Source organism: Chiloscyllium punctatum, chromosome 10 (genome assembly GCF_047496795.1).
Source record: "Chiloscyllium punctatum isolate Juve2018m chromosome 10, sChiPun1.3, whole genome shotgun sequence".
In the NCBI taxonomy this organism is placed as follows: Eukaryota; Metazoa; Chordata; class Chondrichthyes; order Orectolobiformes; family Hemiscylliidae; genus Chiloscyllium; species Chiloscyllium punctatum.
The window spans coordinates 83,178,904-83,198,209 of NC_092748.1; the positions used below are offsets into that span (position 1 = coordinate 83,178,904).

The 19,306-nt window shown below is 43.0% G+C and overlaps 1 protein-coding gene across 13 annotated transcripts in view; it reads left to right on the forward strand.

Moving 5' to 3' along the window:
• LOC140482350 (R3H domain-containing protein 1-like) overlaps positions 1-19,306 on the forward strand; it is a 168,992-nt gene that overhangs the window by 17,765 nt on the left and 131,921 nt on the right. For all 13 annotated transcript variants that reach the window (XM_072579677.1, XM_072579680.1, XM_072579690.1 and 10 more), the window contains exon 2: positions 13,302-13,497. The gene's annotated coding sequence lies outside the window, so the exon portion shown is untranslated. The remainder of the gene's footprint in view (positions 1-13,301; positions 13,498-19,306) is intronic.

Below are 19,306 nucleotides of genomic sequence, written 5' to 3' on the forward strand. Positions count from 1 at the left end.
TGCTCTGGATTCACCAGTCAGGGGAAACTCATTCCCTGCATCTGATCTGTACCAACTTATCAGGATTTTGTTTCACTGAGATTCTCTCTCCCATTGTTTTTGAATTCCAGTGAATACAGGCCCAGTTGACCCAATTTGTCCTCATTGATTCTTAGGGTGCTGGTTTGACCAGTCAGGTGAACTTTTGTTGCTCACCCTCTATCACAAGTGTATCTTTTGAGATCAGGGACAAAAACTGAATAACCAAGGTATGATCTCGCCAAAGCTCTGTGCAGCTGCTATAAGACATTCTTGCATCTGTACTGAAACTCTTCTGCAGTGTAAACTAGGATAGATCTCATGGGGCCCTGGGGACTTGGCCACCTGAATGCTTTTCAAGAAACCTAACACCACTTCTTTCTTGATCTCAAAATTCCCTAACATATGAGCATGCTCCACACAAGTCTCATTATACATATACTTCTCTTGAGTGAATACTAATGCAACGTACTCATCCAGGATCTCACCCACACCTTCTGCTGCCAAGCAGAAGTTCCCTCATTGTGTGGTCCTCCCTTCTCCCTAGTTATCCTCATTATTTTTAATGTACATATAGAATGCCTTGGGATTCTTTTTAACCCTACTTGGCAAGGTCATTTCATGGCCTCTTGCTCTCCTAATTCCCTGCTTGAGTTCTTCCTGTTCTCTTTATATTCCTGATGGACCCTGTCTGGTTTTAACTTGCTAAAATTTTATGATTTAGATCATTTCATGGCTGTCGGAGGTACAATAGCCCTTGATAAACGATCACCAGAGAGCATCCCTATGGTCTTCTGGGACTACAGTAACTTTATTACTTATTGTAAATTATAATGGTAATTCCACAGTCAACTTTGAGTTCCTTAACCTTAGGGCCAGATTTTAGCCTTTCGTGTTTATTACTCAACCCCACATCTAGTCCTATTGTGACATGTTACTTTTGCCCCAGCCAACCTGTCTTCACCCACTTCAGGCCAATTATCATATCAGGTGCTTTCAGCTCAGACTACTCATTCTTTAGGACCCTCAGTTCTCACTATCATTTGTTCAGTTTGCCTTCCGTCCTGGCCTGCCATCCATAATCCCCTCTTCAACTCACCCCTTTGATATCTCTCAGCTCCATCTCCACCTATTTGCTTGCTTATCTCCATAATGCCAGTCTTTTTTTCCAGCTGCTATTAGTTCTGATGAACTGGCACGGCTTGAATCTTCAGCTTTGCTTTCTTCACACACATGCTACCAGATCTGCTGAGATACCCCAGGAATTTGTTTAAAATTACGCAGTTTGTCACCAGCGTTGTTTGTTTCTTAATGACATTTTGGGTGTGTTTAATTCTGTATGCATATTTTACAATACAGTAGAAAATGTTTAGGAAGAAATACTTTGGAATAACACAATTCTGATTCAAGGTTTTTTTTCAAAGAATGACATGGAAATTCTGTCAGCTTTTAACAAGTTCAATGGTTTCCACACCAGTCATTCTGTGGGGAGTGGAGAGTTTTATAGTAGAGTTGATGGAAACAAAGACCTCATTTGATTGCTGTTTATTGCAGAACCTATGGCGTATTAAGAGAATAGTGGCTCATTGAGTAAGTGACTAATTTATACCAAATGCCGTCTTCATTACCCTATCTACCTGTCACTCAATTTTCAAGGTGCTACAAATCTGCACTCTAAGCTCTCTCTGTGCAGCAACGCACCCTAAGACCTTACCGTTAAGTGTATAAGTCCTAAGATTTGTTTTGCCAAACTGCAGCATCTCGCATTTATCTGAATTGAACTCCATCTGCCACTCTTCAGCCCATTGGCCCATTTGATCAATATCTCGTTGTAATCTGAGGTAACCTTCGCTGTCCATTACACCTCCAGTGTTGGTGTCATCTGCAGACTTACTATACCTCTTATGCTCACATCCAAATCATTTAGATAAATGATGAAAAGTATTGGACCCATCACTGATCCTTGTGGCACTCCACTAGTCACAGGCCTCCAATCTGGAAAAACAACTTTCCACCCACCACCCTCTGTCTTCTACCTTTGAGCCAGTTCTGTATCCAAATGGCTAATTCTCCTTGTACTCAGTGAGATCTAACCAGTCTCCCACAGGGAACCTTGTCGAAAGCTTTACTGAAGCCCATGTAGATCACGTCCACCACTCTGCACTCATCAATCCTTTTTGTTAGTTCTTCAAAAAACTCAATCAAGTTTGTGAGACATGATTTCCCACGCACAAAGCCATGTTAACGATCCCTAATCAGTCCTTGCCTTTTCAAATACATGTACATCAGTTCCTCAGGATTCCCTCCAATAACTTGCCCACCACCGACGGGAAGTTATCAGCTGGAAAAATGAAGTACTCTAGAGTGTCACCGAGTGAACACAACCTTCAGCTGCATACACCTCCAAAGGAGATCCCTAATATTCTTGTTGCTTGTTGACACATGTAAAAACATTCAAATCCAGTATTAACCAGACAAAATGTAAGAGTAAACACAATTAACATTGAAGAAATTATTGGACTTTTTGGTATAAGGATTTTGAATTGAGAGATGATATAAGGTACAAGTGATAATGGTAAAGATTTTTAAAGTGTGGCAAATCCCTAGAACCATCATGAGCCACTGATGCTTATTAAATAGGGAGATAGACAAATTGGGAGGGGAATGGGGTTGGGGGAAGGTAGCTGGGAATGTGATAGGTAGATGAAGGTGGGGTGAAGGTGATAGATTGGGGGAGGGTGGAGCGGATAGGTGGGAAGAAAGACAGATTTCTTCATTTCCAACTGCCACTGTGACATGGACCACCTCAACTTGTCCACCCCCCTCACCTACTCCAACCTCTCACCCTCTTAACGCACTGCCCTCCACTCCGTGCTCCAATCCCAACATCACCATTAAACCTGCATTTGGGGGTGAGGGGACGCAGTGATAGTTTGCCGCACCGACCTCGACACGGCTGAAGCCAGGCACCAACTCATGGACACCTCTTCCTACTAGCCCCTCAACCACGACCTTACCTCCCATCACCAAACCGTTGTTGTTGTAAAATTAATAAACCTCATTTAGGAGCAAGTCAATCCAAATTATTAAATCGAAAGCTTTTGGGAGGGGCAGCTTGATTCTGATGCTACGTAGGGGACTTGACCATGCCGTCTCTCCCCGAACAACAGATACAGCAGTTTTTATAGTCTGGAAGACATGTACAACAAAAAGCCCACGAATACCTTTATTTGTGTTCTGCACGTGTGCATACAGAGATCGCTGTTTCTGGGAACAGCGTACCCACAACATTGTGTGTTCTGCAAGTATTTCTTCAGTTAGTTTCTGTTTTCAGTCCCCCCTTGTGATCCACAACGTGGGAGCATGGCAAACAGACCACCTACATCCAGTAATCATCAATGGGACCAGAAAGGGAGTGACTCCCAGGCAACTCAACATGGAGACTAGCACCCAGCGTAATTCTGACTGTCAAAAATTTCCAACATGAGTTAAGGACAGTCATAACAATGCAATAAGCGATGACAATGAACATGATGAAGGTATGCAAAAGGTACCAACTACAAGATCCACCTTGTAACCATCCTAGCCACCCCAGGGCATTACAACCATGACCCTGTTTCCCTTGCTGCCGGATCTTATCAGCCTCCAGATGGATGTGATTCGCTAGGTTAGTTACGTTGTCTGAGGCATCCTGAATGTATGTGCGGCACTCGGGGCCTGTAACAGCACAGGTGCCACCTTGTGCCGACAGCAAATAGTCAAGGGCCAAACAGTTCTGCAATGCTACTGTACGGGTGGTAATAATCTCAGCCAGCATCTGAGTTGTCCATGCTAACCGCTGCAAAGCCATCGGTAGTCTCTTCAGCCAGCCTTTTGCAAGGTCAAGACCACATTGATCTGTTCCCTAGCAGCCTTAGCAGTCCTGTAGGTGGGGAAGGCGATTATAAAGAATTGCTCAGTCTTGGTGATGGACCGTTTGGATCGAGTAGGTGTAGGTTGGGATGAAGGCAGAGGGAACTGTAATGGCAACCAAAAGGGACCATGTAGGCAAGGTAGCAAGATCCTGACTAACTTGGAGGGAGCCAAGGATATACTTTAGATCACAGGAGAAAATAAGTCCTCTGGGTAATCAGCCTGAATTGTGGTCCAAATGGGTTTGAACATTTTACCTGTTGTCATCTTGACCACCTCAAGACTAAGAATACTTCCAGAAAGAAACAGTCGGTGGCCGGACAGGATATGGAGCAGGGAATAGGAATGTTCACTGGTTCTGGCATTCCACCCTGATGTGCGATTTACATGTAAAACAAATAGTCCCCGTGGGTGCTCTCAGGTGACCTTATTATTAGCAGCATAAATGGGACAGTCAGGGCCTCTAATGCCTCATGAGATTCTCTGTCAGACCCCACCCCCCCCCACAACCTTGGCCACATGGATAATTGTGAGGATCGGTCCTGGTCCAACCACCGTTCCGCCATTTCTGATTTATTAAATGGAACCGGTCTTGGGAATCCCCCCCACTAGAGTGTACAGGGATCCCAGGACAGACCCAGCATTTGGAGATATTATTTTGCTGCATGCACATATAGGACATGCATAGGTGAGCGTTAATATGTAACCCACACCTACTCTGGTGAGCAGTACCTAAGTTGGCACAATTCCCTCAGTGCCCACCCCCCCCACGAGATTGGCTGCTGGGCGAAGGCAAAAATAAACCAACATCCTGGGGCTTTCCAAATGGAGTTGTACAATGGTCCAAAAGCTATACAGCCCACGCACTTAGTCTGTTCACAATAACTGCATGCACACAAACAATATTAGCAGGCCTCATGAGGAGTCGGTCTTGAAAAAAAGGCAGAGGGTGAGGATCATGATCTGGTGTCTATCTTTCTTCACTTGTGACCAGTGTTTCCAGACCCCCTTTCCTCACATGTCAATACAGGTGCACGTCACTGCTCATGATAACCTCATAGGGACCATTCCACTTAGGGGCAAAGCCAGGTTTAATGGGTAGAGTCTTAACCATAACCTTACTATCCGCTAGTGGGACCTCCAGACAATCCTCTAAATGCCTATGTTAATCCCCCGTTTCCTATTTGTCCCTAACTGTTTGCTGCATCTCCTTCAGCTGGGCACTCAGTTTGAACACAGCGATGTATTCTGTTACGGAGAGGGCCAACATTGGAACCCTCCGTGATGATGGACTCGGGCAGTTGCATTGGCCTACCTGTCATCAACTCGTAAGGGGTCAAACCAGTCGACCGGCTTGTGTTGGACGGGAGTCGCATGAGTATAGCAGCAGGCAGGACTCAGTCCAGTCCTGCACGGTCTTAGCAGTGGAGGTTTTAAGAGTTCTGTTCATTTGCTCCACCATGCCAGAACTTTGTGGATGGTAGGGTATGTGAAATTTCTGTTTAATGCCAGTCAGTTGGCATACAGTTTTTACACCCTTTCCAGTAAAATGGGTCCCCTGGTCAGAGTCAATCTGGGACGTCACCCGCCACCTGGGAATCAGATCCTCAGCTAAAAGGATCTGTTTTGCAACCACTACTGTTTGCCATTTTTATAAATGACTTAGACGCAGGCATAGGTGGATGGATTAGTCAATTTGCAGACCACACTAAAATCGGTGGAATAGTGGACAGTTTGGAAGAATGTTACAAGTTGCAGGGGGATTTGGATAAATTGCTGAATTGGGCTGAGAGGTGGCAAATGGAGTTCAATGCAGCTAAATGTGAGGTGATATACTTTGGGAAGAATAACAGGAAGGCAGAGTACTGGGTCAATGGAAAGATTCTTGGTAGTGTGGATGTGCAGAGGGATCTTGGAGTCCATGTGTATAATTTCCTAAAAGTTGCCACCTGGGTGGAAAGTGCTGTTAAGAAGGCATACGGTGTGTTAGGTTTCATTCTTAGAGGGATTGAGTTCTGAAGCCGTAATATCATGTTGCAACTATACAAAACGCTGGTGCGGCCACCTTGGAATATTGGGTACAGTTCTGGTCCCCATATTTTGGGAAGGATGTGGAAGCACTGGAAAAGGTGCAGAGGAGATTTACCAGGATGTTGCCTGGTCTGGAGGGAAGGCCTTATGAGGAAAGGCTGAGAGACTTGGGTCTGTTTTCATTGGAAAGAAGAAGGCTAAGAGGGGATTTGATAGAGACCTACAAGATGATCAGAGGATTAGATAGGGTTGACAGTGAAAGTCTTTTTCCTAGGATGATGATGTCGGCTTGTACAAGGGGGCATAACTATAAATTGAGGGGTGATAGATTTAAGACAGATGTCAGAGGCAGGTTCTTTACGCAGAGAGTGGTAAGGGCGTGGAATGCCCTACCTGCTAATGTAGTCAACTCAGCCACATTAGGGAGATTTAAACAATCCTTAGATAAGCACATGGATGATTTTTGGGTAGTGTAAGGGGACGAGCTGAGAATAGTTCACAGGTTGGCGCAACATAGAGGGCCCAAGGGCCTGTTATGAGCTGTATTGTTTTTATGTTCCTAAATCCTTGCAACCGAGCAGTTGCAGGCAGGCTAGGCCTTGACCCACCTGGTGAATTGGTCAGTAATCACAAGGCAATATGTCTTCCTGTGGGTTTAGGGAAGACATCATGTAAAATCTATCTGCTCCCTGGGCCCTTTGGCCAAGGCTAGCCCCATTCTAATTTTAATAGGCCTGCCTGGGTTGTGCTGGGCATACATCACACAGCAGTGACAGAATCAAGTTATATCTCTGCCCAGATGTATAGCTGCTTTAGACTATGCCAAGTGGGCTGTGAGAGTCCGTGTTCCTATTGTGATGACCGGGGATAAAGTCTTGCATATAAAACACAGCCTTGTAGAAATGTAAAATATGGGAAAATTACACACTGTTTGTAACATGGGGGCTGTTCTTTTGCCACCAACCAATTCCATGACCATTGTATGCGATACCCAGGAAAATCCAATAGAAGGGATATTGGGCGATGGTGAACGACGTGTAGAAATGTGGACAATGAAGTAGAGGCAAGTGGGATAAAGGATATCCCCATGGAGGCACCAGATGAGACCCTGTTTGTGGATGGCTCGTGGAAATATGTGGACAGTCTACCACGTATTTCTTCCCAATGCTGGTTATCATAGCACCACACCCCACATGGGAAACACCATGGTGTAATTGCCGAAGAGTATGTTAGATGCACGTCGGGGCCACAACCTTGTCATTCGATATGCAAACACCTTTCTCATTTTGGCGTAGCTCCCTGCGCCGTCCACATGGTGCATTCACCCTCAGGGGTATCAGCATGCAGTTGGGTAATGCTTATGATGATGAGGTCATCCTCAGCAAAGATGGCAGACCAAGGATGGATATCTTCTGTATCTAGTGCTGATTGAGCAGCTTTGCCAGCAGCCTGGATCCTCTTAAAAATGTTCCACTCTGGATTCTGTTCATCTGGTTCCCTCTGGTGGGCCTTGACCTTCACCACTGCGGCCACTGATGGGAGCTCGCTGGCCTCCAAAAAGGTCTTTATTATCTGCCCATGCTTGACAGGGGTGCCCCTGTGGTGATAAATCCCCAAATGGTCATGTAATCGTAGACAATCCCAACGCCTATCCACGATCTGTGCAAATGTTAACCCTCTTCCCTGTTGTCTCCGTGAAGGCCTGGGTGAGGGCTACGAACTCCTCCACCTGGGCTGACAGGCCTCCCTCTATTCTCCTCGGAAAAATTTTAGTTCTGCGTTCACGACAGTCTACCTATTTCCATGAGCATTCCACATAGAGTCTCATATGGTGCCTCCATGGGTATATCCTTTATCCCACTTTCCTCTGCTTCATCGTTCACATTCCCACACACGTTTCACCATCGCCTGATATCCCTTCCGCTGGGTTTTCCTGGCTATCTCGTACAATGGTAATGGATTTGGTTAGTGGCAAAAGAAAAGCCTCCCATTTTGCTCGTCTCATGTTACAAATCATGTGTAATTTTCCCATATTTAACATTTCTACGAGGGTGTATTTGATATGCAAGACCATATTCCTGGTCATCACAATAGACTTACTGACCCTCTCAGCCCATGTGGCACAGTCTGAAGCAGCTATACATCTGGGCAAGCCGTTCACTACAGGACCCTCAGTAGTAGAGTAGTTCCCATAGTTTGCTCTTTATCACCATGGAGCTGGGTTACTATTGCTGAGTAAAAACCTCCCTCTTCGTTGCAGTAAACGTGGAAGTCTTTACTAGCATCTGGTAATCCCAGTCCCAGTGCTGACATTGACTCTGCTTTCTGTTTTGTGTAGGAGTCGTCTTGCTCCGGTCCCTGGTCAACAGGGTCCGTTGCAGGTTTACTCCTTTTACTAATTGTTGTATGGGCTCAACAACTTTGGCAAACACAGAGATAAAATTCCTGCAGTAGTTAATCAAGCTCAAGATGTTTCTCACACCACAGACTGTCATGGGTCATGGCATCTGTTGTATAGCTGTCCTCCTGTCTGCAGGCATAGCTTTCATTCCTTGGGAAATTAAATGTCCCAAGTAAAGATTCTAGTTTTCCCAAATTGAGCTTTCTTCAGGCTGGCTCTTAACCCTTAGTCCTGAAGCACCTGCAGGACAAACTTTGGTGCCTGCTGATGTCTTGGCTTGGATTCAGAAGCCAGGAGGATGTCATATATTGGAGTAGTGTACTGCTGTGGGGCAGGTCAATCTCCCTGAGTACCTCACTTGTTACGTGGTGAAAGTTGGGTGGATAATTATGGAATCCCTGGGGAAGTTTGGTCCAAGTTTGTTTATCCCCAGTCAGAAATGCAAAATTATCTTGGCAGTCACGATGGAGGGGGATAGACCAGAATCCATTTGCAATATCCAGTACAGTAAAGATTTTGTGGGCTGGGGAGAGGCCATTTAAGATTGTGGATGGATTGGTGACTCCAGGAAGTAATTCGGGAATGACACTGTTTAGGGCTGTAAAATCAATTGTGAGACAGCTTACTGCTGGCCATGTGGTGGAATTAGTAATGTCACACTGTCTTGGGGAATTTCCCTCTCCACTAATCCTTTCACAGTTTCCACAACCGCCCTTCTGGCTTTGGGTTTTATGGGATATTGGTGACGTGGCTTGTGTTCTGGACCCTCCACGACTACAGGGTTGATTTTAATCAAGCCTGTATCTAATTTAGTCTCTGTCCATACCCCTGAGATAGAGATGCAAATGGCACTAAAGCCGTTATCCTCTCGCTGCCAATCACATCCCATAGAGGACGCGACTTGAACAGTGCTCAAGTGGCTTGCATAAGTGCCCATTTTTTCCTTTTACCCATCGGGATGGGGCCAGATTAATTCACCCTTCCCACCGTCTACAAGGGCTTTGTATTCCTTGCTTAAATCATTTCCATAATCGTTCCTTTGTCATTTTTACATACGTAAAATCACATTGGTGAATACAGGTTATTGATTTCTACTAGAGTGGTCTGACTGAAGTACACAGGCGTTTGTTGTCCATGAATCCACTTTCACTTAAATCATTTTGTTAGTTGTGGGCAGGGGTAGGTTAGTAATAGATTATGGAGGCTCCCATGTCCACTAGCATCTCTCACTGTCTCTTCCCACCTGTGTAGATGCATTAATCCTACCCTCCTTATCACCATGCCTATGGGGGCTGCCGGACATCAATCAGATGTATTCTTGGTGCTTGTTTGTTTGCTGTGTTTTCAGAGTGACCCCTTTTGCCACAGTACTGACAGACACGAGTGGGCTTCCTGTTGTTCTGTTTCCTCCCCCTACAATCCTAGATAAAGTGGCCCATCTTGCCACAGTTGTGATACGTGGGTCTGGATTTTGTCTTTGTGATGGTGCCTAGGTTTTCCTGGTTTATGCACCTGGGGATTTCCTCCTATGTCCTCCGTAATGCCTGTTGCCCATTCTAACAGGGCGTTTGTAGTCTTGGGAGAATGACGACCCCCATTTTTACAACTGCCTGGTGTGTGGGAGACAGCCCATCCTGGAAAGCCTGAATAAATGCCTGGTCAGAGCAGTCTTCTGGAGAATCCCTGAGCATTCTTGGTAGACCCTAAAAAGTTGTTCCCCATGTTCGGAGGTACCCTCCCCCATTTGTCGTTTGGTGTTTGTTCCTTTTGCCCAATTTCCTATGAAGTTGTTGAACGAAGAGACCTTGGAGTGCAGGTTCATAGCTCCTTGAAAGTGGAGTCGCAGGTAGATAGGGTAGTGAAGAAGGCGCTTGGTGTGCTTTATCTTATTGGTCAGAGTATTGAGTACAGGAGTCAGGAGGTCATGTTGCGACTGTACAGGACATTGATTAGGCCACTTTTGGAATATTGCTTGCAGTTTTGGTCTCCTTTCAATCAGAAAGATGTTGTGAAACTTGAAAGGGTTCAGAAAAGATTGACAAGGATGTTATCAGGGTTGGAGTATTTGAGCGACAGGGAGAGGCTGAACAGGCTGGGCCTGTTTTCCCTGGACCGTCGGAAGCTGAGGGGTGACCTTATAGAGGTTTACAAAATTGAGAGGCATGGATAGGATAAATAGACAAAGTCTTTTCCCTGGGGTCGGGCAGTCCAGAACTAGAGGGCATAGATTTAGGGTGATAGGGGAAAGATATAAGAGACCCAAGGGGCAACTTTTTCACGCAGAGGGTGGTATGTGTATGGAATGAGCTGCCAGAGGAAGTGGTGGAGGCTGGTACAATTGCAACATTTAAAAGGCATTTGGATGGGTTTGTGAATAGGAAGGGTTTGGAGAGTTATGGGCCGGGTGCTGGCAGGTGGGGTGAGATTGGGTTGGGATATCTGGTCGGCATGGACAGGTTGGACCGAAAGGTCCATTTCCGTGCTGTGCATCTCTGTGACTCTATGGTGGGTGGGTTTCCCAAAACACGCTGGATTTTGGCTTTAAATCTGCCGAAGGGTTCCTGCTGGTCCTCTGTCTCTGCTTTAATAGGGTGCCCTGAGTCCATCTGCTCCTGGCTCATATACCTCCAAATCTTTCCTAATCATCTGCTTATCCAACTATCTCTTAACATTTCCTCATGAAATTCATTTTACACGCAAACTACTCTATATAAAAAAAAATTGGCCCCATGTCCTTTTTTTAAAATCTCTCTCTCTTCTCATCTCAGAAATGTGTCTCCTAGTCTTGAAATCCCCTATCCGAGGACAAAGCCAACTATCGCTAACTCTATATAACACATTCTGCTTCTTGAGTCTAAACCAGTGGAGTTCTTTTTAAACAAGACTTTATTTTGTGATTGGATCTTTCATAATGCAGGGTTAATAATTTACAGCCAGTAATGTATTTTTGAAGTGCAATCATTATTGTTGGGAAAATGCCAACTAGTTTGTGCACTTGCATTTATGGAAATGTGTTATATGCTGATGACTGTGTAAATGTTTAAAACTCTGTTGTGTAATTGCCAGATAAAAAGTAAATCAGTTCTTCATTTTAAAATTAGATGCTCAAAGATTTGAGGGATATGTGGCAAAATTAGAATTAAGTACTAGATTAACCTTTTGAATGGCAGAATAAATTTAAGAAGCTGCATGATATATTATATGTTTCTTCAATAGTCTGATGACACATTGGTAGAGCCATGGAACAATTAGCTGATTGGCTAATAATGGTTTATTAATTTGCAGGTGAGATTTTTTTTCCTCAGTTGAGTGAAACTTCATGCACATAGTCATGATTAGGTCAGAAACAACTTTGACAATCCTGATTTCTAAATAAGTTTTCACCTAATGTTTGATCATTATTGCTGGTTTTATTTTACTTATAAAAATAGGAGTGAAGCCTGGATGAATTTGTCATTATAATTCAGAACTAATTTCTAAACTTTTGACGTTTAATTTATTAACTTTCTATAGGAGAGAATGAAACCATTTTAAGTTCAATGTCAAGATACATACATTAAAGAGCTTGGAAAAACAGTATACCATTGCAGCTGTTATGAAAGATTCTAGAGAAACAGAGTAAAGAGTTGGCTAACCCTTTATATCCTTTTGGATAACATGCAAATATGAATGATAACATACAATTCCAGTAAACCTTATGGCTTTTAAACTACTTAAACTTTGAACTATTAAATAGTTTTTCTTAATGATGTTATGATGCCTAGTTTACGTTGTTACGAACGGCATCTGTAAATATCTTACTCAGAATATTTTCATGTTTCCTTTTTCTTATTTTAGTATTTACCATTATAATGACCCCCAGTGTGATTGTGCAAAAGTCTATGAATTGTATCACTGGAGAAATTTTGTTTTTCAGTATTGAAGTAATGATTACAATAAAAAAATTAAGGTGAAAATAGACCAAGTTACTTGATTTGAAGTGTTAACTGGTACATGTTCCAGGCCGAAAAGAGTTTAACTCATGAATTTTATCTGCTTAACTTTTTTATTTGTTGAATAGAACACGAAACACCTGCATTCTTTCTCAACTCTGTACATTTGCACGTTGTGTTAATGTTTTTACATTGGTATTCAAATTCTCATAAATACGACAGACAACATTATTTTGAGGATCTTATGATGATCCCATCTGATGTTATGATGGGACAAGTCAGATCCCAAACTGAAATCTGGCTACATATATTGCTTTTAATAATTTTCAGGAGATGCTCTCACTGAAGCACTAGCATGCAATGCTGCAGATTTGAGCTAAGCAATTAAACAGAAGTTTATTATGCAAAAGAAATGAGGATAAAATTTAAAGATTTTGAAACATACCCTAAAAGACAATCACATTAATCTCAAAAGCATTCCTTTTTCCAGTACTCCCAGTCCAACAATTCCAGATACACACACAAAACTGCTCGTCCAAAAGTCAAAAATGCAAATAAATTATGTTTAATTATATAGGAACCTCTCCTACCTTGCATTACAATTGGTGCATGCTTTTCTTCTAGTGTTTCTCAAACAATTATGAATCAACAGTTCCCAGAAAGAGAATGTTCTCATGATGGAAAGGTACATTTAAGTGTCAATCAGACTCCATGCTTCTTTTAATTGGTACTTTGTTCAGGGATTCATTGATTTTAAATTCAGCAATCTTTTTGGTCTTAATGATCAAATACTGTGGTATGTCAAATTTTGTAGGCTTCACTTAACTACATATATGGACATAGAAGAGAGGTTGATTCCTGAAGAATTATTTGTGGATGGATTTGACTCCCTTATTGCGTTGGCATATCGAAAAGGATCTAGCTTCAATATCTTCTATTGAATTTGAGCATTTTGAATTATCGAGGATTGGTATTTTTATGTTAATATAGTATATCTCTTCCTATAGGTGTTTGGGAATGATTTACCTCATTGGTAGAAGACGCATTCAGACCAGGTCTCCACACTGGTGATGAGGACATGGGACTCCTCTTGTCAGCTTCCAGCAGGTTCAGTACAATTGACCTCCTGATCAGCGCTAAGGGCGAACCTTGGTTTGGTTTATTACCTCATTGCCACAGAATTATAACTGTCAAAGGCTGAAGGTAAATCTGGAGCCTAAATTGATGTTCAAAGTGAATGTTACAATATTTGTATAGAACAGCAAAAATAAGTTGCAAAAGATGAACCCTTTATGTATTAAAGAATGAAACAAAAGATAGCTTAGTTACTGCCATAGATACAATTTTAATATTCACCATATTCTCCATTTTGTACATTGGAATTGAGGAAAGACAGACAGTTTCCCCACACATTCTCATTTCTATCCTTGGTCAGTTTTCCCTTTGTAAATAAAGCATTCTGCCCTCAATCGGGAAAGACATTGCACATTAAGCAGTTCTATCAGAAATTGCTCTCCAAACCCTTGTGTGTTCCAGGATGACTCTGGCTTGAACTTGAGTTCTTAATATGCATATTAATAACATTAATATTATAAATTCTAATTCTTTTATTAATATTATTTTTTTTCTCTCCAAAGCCCTTGTATAATTTTGAAAGAAGTCAGTCGAGACTGAAATCCAGTTGTGCAATTTAATCTTTCTCTTGGTATACTTTTGAACTTGAACCTTTTTAAATTACTTTCAACGTAACTCTTGTCAACTAGATTCATTGGATCATTGCTTGTTTTGTATATCCCAAATGCCTCAAACTTTTTTTTTTGTTTTCTTTGCCTTCAATAATCTTTTAAGGGGATTGGAGTATCATACCTCTAACAAATGCAAAAGTAAGACACTGTAACTGTTCTTTGATGCACCAAGCCAGAGATCATTTTCCTTGCACTCCTAAACTCAGGACTGGTTTGCATTTTAGATAACGCAGTATCTTTTTCTTCTAACATCTCATATTTTGAACCATTTAAAGAGAATGCTCCTTGGTATCCACTGTGTCTACATCTCATGATTTTGTAGACCTCAATCAGTCCCCTCTCTTCATAGCTAGCACCCTCCATACTGGGCAACATCCTGGTGAACCTCCTTTGCAACCCAGATCCTCATGGTAATGTGGCGACAAAAACTGTATGCAGTATTCCAAATGTGGATGAACCAAAGTCGTATACAACTGTACAAGAATTGGCAGGTCATGCTACTCTGTACCTCCATCTGTGCCGTATGCCGCCTTGACCACTCGACTGATCGGTGTTGCCACCTTCACGGAACAGTGGATCTGAACACCCAGATCTCTCTATACATCAATGTTCCCCAGGACTTTTCTACTTACTGGATAGTTCGTTCTTGAATTGGAGCTTCCAAAATTCATCACCTCGCATCTGTCTGGATTGAACTTCGTCTGCCATTTCTCTGTTCAAATCTCCAATCTATCTATGTTCTGCCATATGTTCTGACAGCTCTCGCGCCCTCTCTCCCTCTCTCCCCTCTCCCCCTCTCTTTCTCTCCCTCTCTCTTTTTCTCTCCCTCTCTCTTTTTCTCTCCCTCTCTCTTTTTCTCTCCCTCTCTCTTTTTCTCTCCCTCTCTCTTTTTCTCTCCCTCTCTCTTTTTCTCTCCCTCTCTCTTTTCTCTCCCTCTCTCTTTCTCTCCCTCTCTCTTTTTCTCTCCCTCTCTCTTTTTCTCTCCCTCTCTCTTTTTCTCTCCCTCTCTCTTTTTCTCTCCTCTCTCTTCTCTCCTCTCTCTTTTTCTCTCCCTCTCTCTTTTTCTCTCCCTCTCTCTTTTTCTCTCCCTCTCTCTTTTTCTCTCCCTCTCTCTTTTCTCTCCCTCTCTCTTTTCTCTCCCTCTCTCTTTTTCTCTCCCTCTCTCTTTTTCTCTCCTCTCTCTTTTTCTCTCCCTCTCTCTTTTTCTCTCCCTCTCTCTTTTTCTCTCCCTCTCTCTTTTTCTCTCCCTCTCTCTTTTTCTCTCCCTCTCTCTTTTTCTCTCCCTCTCTCTTTTTCTCTCCCTCTCTCTTTTTCTCTCCCTCTCTCTTTTTCTCTCCCTCTCTCTTTTTCTCTCCCTCTCTCTTTTTCTCTCCCTCTCTCTTTTTCTCTCCCTCTCTCTTTTTCTCTCCCTCTCTCTTTTCTCTCCCTCTCTCTTTTTCTCTCCTCTCTCTTTTTCTCTCCCTCTCTCTTTTCTCTCCCTCTCTCTTTTTCTCTCCCTCTCTCTTTTTTCTCTCCCTCTCTCTTTTTCTCTCCCTCTCTCTTTTTCTCTCCCTCTCTCTTTTTCTCTCCCTCTCTCTTTTTCTCTCCCTCTCTCTTTTTCTCTCCCTCTCTCTTTTTCTCTCCCTCTCTCTTTTTCTCTCCCTCTCTCTTTTTCTCTCCCTCTTCTCTTTTTCTCTCTCTCTCTCTTTCTCTCCCTCTCTCTTTTCTCTCCCTCTCTCTTTTTCTCTCCCTCTCTCTTTTTCTCTCCCCTCTCTCTGGTTTTCTCTCCCTCTCTCTTTTTCTCTCCCTCTCTCTTTTTCTCTCCCTCTCTCTTTTTCTCTCCCTCTCTCTTTTTCTCTCCCTCTCTCTTTTTCTCTCCCTCTCTCTTTTTCTCTCCCTCTCTCTTTTTCTCTCCCTCTCTCTTTTTCTCTCCCTCTCTCTTTTTCTCTCCCTCTCTCTTTTTCTCTCCCTCTCTCTTTTTCTCTCCCTCTCTCTTTTTCTCTCCCTCTCTCTTTTTCTCTCCCTCTCTCTTTTTCTCTCCCTCTCTCTTTTCTCTCCCTCTCTCTTTTCTCTCCCTCTCTCTTTTTCTCTCCCTCTCTCTTTTTCTCTCCCTCTCTCTTTTTCTCTCCCTCTCTCTTTTTCTCTCCCTCTCTCTTTTTCTCTCCCTCTCTCTTTTTCTCTCCCTCTCTCTTTTTCTCTCCCTCTCTCTTTTTCTCTCCCTCCTCTCTTTTTCTCTCCCTCTCTCTTTTTCTCTCCCTCTCTCTTTTTCTCTCCCTCTCTCTTTTTCTCTCCCTCTCTCTTTTTCTCTCCCTCTCTCTTTTTCTCTCCCTCTCTCTTTTTCTCTCCCTCTCTCTTTTTCTCTCCCTCTCTCTTTTTCTCTCCCTCTCTCTTTTTCTCTCCCTCTCTCTTTTTCTCTCCCTCTCACGTAGGGTAGCAAGTGACCGGTAATAGTGGACATATCTACGGCTATCAGACATCCTTTTTCAATGCATTGGGAACAACATTCGCAAAAAAATTGTCAGCAGCAAAAACGTCCAATATACTGCGAGTGCATATTGATAACATCAGAGCTTTAATGGTGCAAGTACGTGTCTCACTACCAACATCTCAATAGTTAGGATGGACTCACTGGTCTTGCTCGTGATGCTCATATGCTGTGAATGAATGTTTTAGTTTAAAAAGTAGATTTGTCTTTTTGTTACTTACCGAACAGCTGGATTGTAGCTTTTAGTAATTTGTGTACAGTTGTCTGAATCAGTTTGCTTTTAGACAGGTCCTAAACTCTTCGTATTAAGAAAGTATCTTATTTTTCTCCACAGCGAAACCTCCCATAGAGATGTACAGCACGGAAACGGACCCTTTAGTCCAACCTGTCCATGCCGACCAAATATCCCAACCCAATCTAGTCCCACCTGCCAGTACCCGGCCCATATCCCTCCAAACTCTTCCTATTCATATACCCATCCAGATGCCTTTTAAATGTTGCAATTGTACTAGCCTCCACCACTTCCTCTGGCAGCTCATTCCATACAAGTACCACCTTCTGCATGAAAAAGTTGACCCTTTTATATCCTTCCCGTCTCATCCTAAATCTATGCCCTCTAGTTATGGACTCCCCCACCCCAGGGAATAGGCTTTGTTTATGTATCCTTTCCATGCCACTCATGATTTTATACACCTCTATAAGGTCTCCGACGCTCCTGGGAAAACAGTCCCAGCCTGTTCAGCCTCCTTCCTATTGCTCAAATCCTCCAACCCTGGCAACATCCTAATCATAATGTCAGGAAACAGACCCTTCGGTCCAACCTATCCATGCTGACCAGATATCCCAACCCAATCTAATCCCACCTGGCCCATATCCCTCCAAACCCTTCCTATTCATATCCCCATCCAAACATCTCTTAAATGTTTCAGTTGTACCACCCTCCACCACTTCATCTGGCAGCTCATTCCATACACGTACCACCCTCTGTGTGAAAAAGTTGCCCCTTAGGTCTCTTTTATATCTTTCCCCTCTCACCCTAAACCTATGTCCTTTAGTTCTGGACTCACTGGCCCCAGGGAAAAGACTTTGTCTATCAACCCTCTCCATACCCCTCATAATTTTGTAAACATCTATAAGGTCACCCCTTCAGCCTTTCCCTATAGCTCAAATCCGCCAAACCTGACGACAACCTTGTAAATCTTTTCTGAACCCTTGTTTTACGTTTCACAACATCTTTCCGATAGGACGAAGACCAGAATTGCACGCAATATTCCAACAACGGCCTAACCAATGTCCTGTACAGCCACAACACAACCTCCCAATTTCTGTATTCAATACTGTAACCAATAAAAGAAAGCATACCAAATGCCGCCTTCATTATCCTATCTACTTGTGACTCCACTTTCAAGGAGCTATGAACCTGCGCTCCAAGGTCTCTTTGTTCAGCAACACTGCCTCGGACATTACCATTAAGTGTATAAGTCCTGCTAAGATTTGCTTTCCCAAAATGCAGCACCTTGCACTTATCTGAATTAAACTCCATCTGCCACTTCTCAGCCCATTGGCCCATCTGATCAAGATCCTGTTGTAATCTGAGGTAACCTCCTTCGCTGTCCACTACACCTCCAATTTTGGTGTCATCTGCAAACTTCGTGACGATATCTCTTATGTTCACATCCAAATCATTTATATTAATGACTAAGATTAGTGCACCCAGCACCGATCCTTGTGGCACTGCACTGGTCACAGGCCTCCAGTCTGAAAAATAACCCTCCACCACCACCCTCTGTCTTCTACCTTTGAGCCAGTACTGTATCCCAATGGCTAGTTCTCCCTGTATTCCTTGAGATCTAACCTTATTAGCCAGTCTACGATGGTGAACCTTGTCTAACGTCTTAGTGAAATCCATATAGATCACGTCCACTGCTCTACCCTCATCAATCCTCTTTGTTACTTCCAAAAACTCATGAGACATGATTTCCCATGCACAAAGCCATGTTGACTATCCCTAATCAGTCCTTGCCTTTCCAAATACATGTACATCCTGTCCCTCAGGATTCCCTCCAACAACTTGTCCACCGTCGACGTCAGGTTCACTGGTCTGTAGTTCCCTGGCTTGTCCTTACCACCTTTCTTAAACAGTGGCACCACGTTAGCCAACCTCTAGTCTTGCGGCACCTCGCCTGTGACTATTGATTCAAATATCTCTATAAGAGGCCATTCAACTCTGAGTATGTCGCTTTGTAATTTTCTGCTTCTATTAAAATTACTTAACATACTTCCTAATCACTTACAAACTTTGGTACCCAGTTAGATTTCCCTCTGGATCTTTAATATCAATGGCAAAAAGCTGAAAGAACGCCACTTTTAAACTCCCACTGACAAAATATTCCCTTTGTCCCCAGTCTTTGTCTCATACCTCAAGGATGTGTTCCTTCATTTTTCTCTGTCATGAAATCTAATCAAATGCCTTTTGGAAGTTCATATAATTGACATTGATAGACATCCCCAGTCCAGATGCTTAAAAAAATTCCTCTGGTTTCTTCAAACGTGGTCCTTTTAAAAATATCTCTCTTTGGTTTACACTTTCCTAAGTGTTTGGCTTTTTCTGAATGATTTTGTGGTGTGTTGTACACCTTCCTTTGAGCTGAACAGGTTACGTTTTTCTATTAACTCATCCAGACTATCACCAAACAAAAACAATAATTTTCTCTTCTCGTAGTACCAATAGCAGCAAATACAGGAAATTAACTGCACCTGATCAATCATTCAGAAAAAAAGTCAACCATATAGAAACAGATGA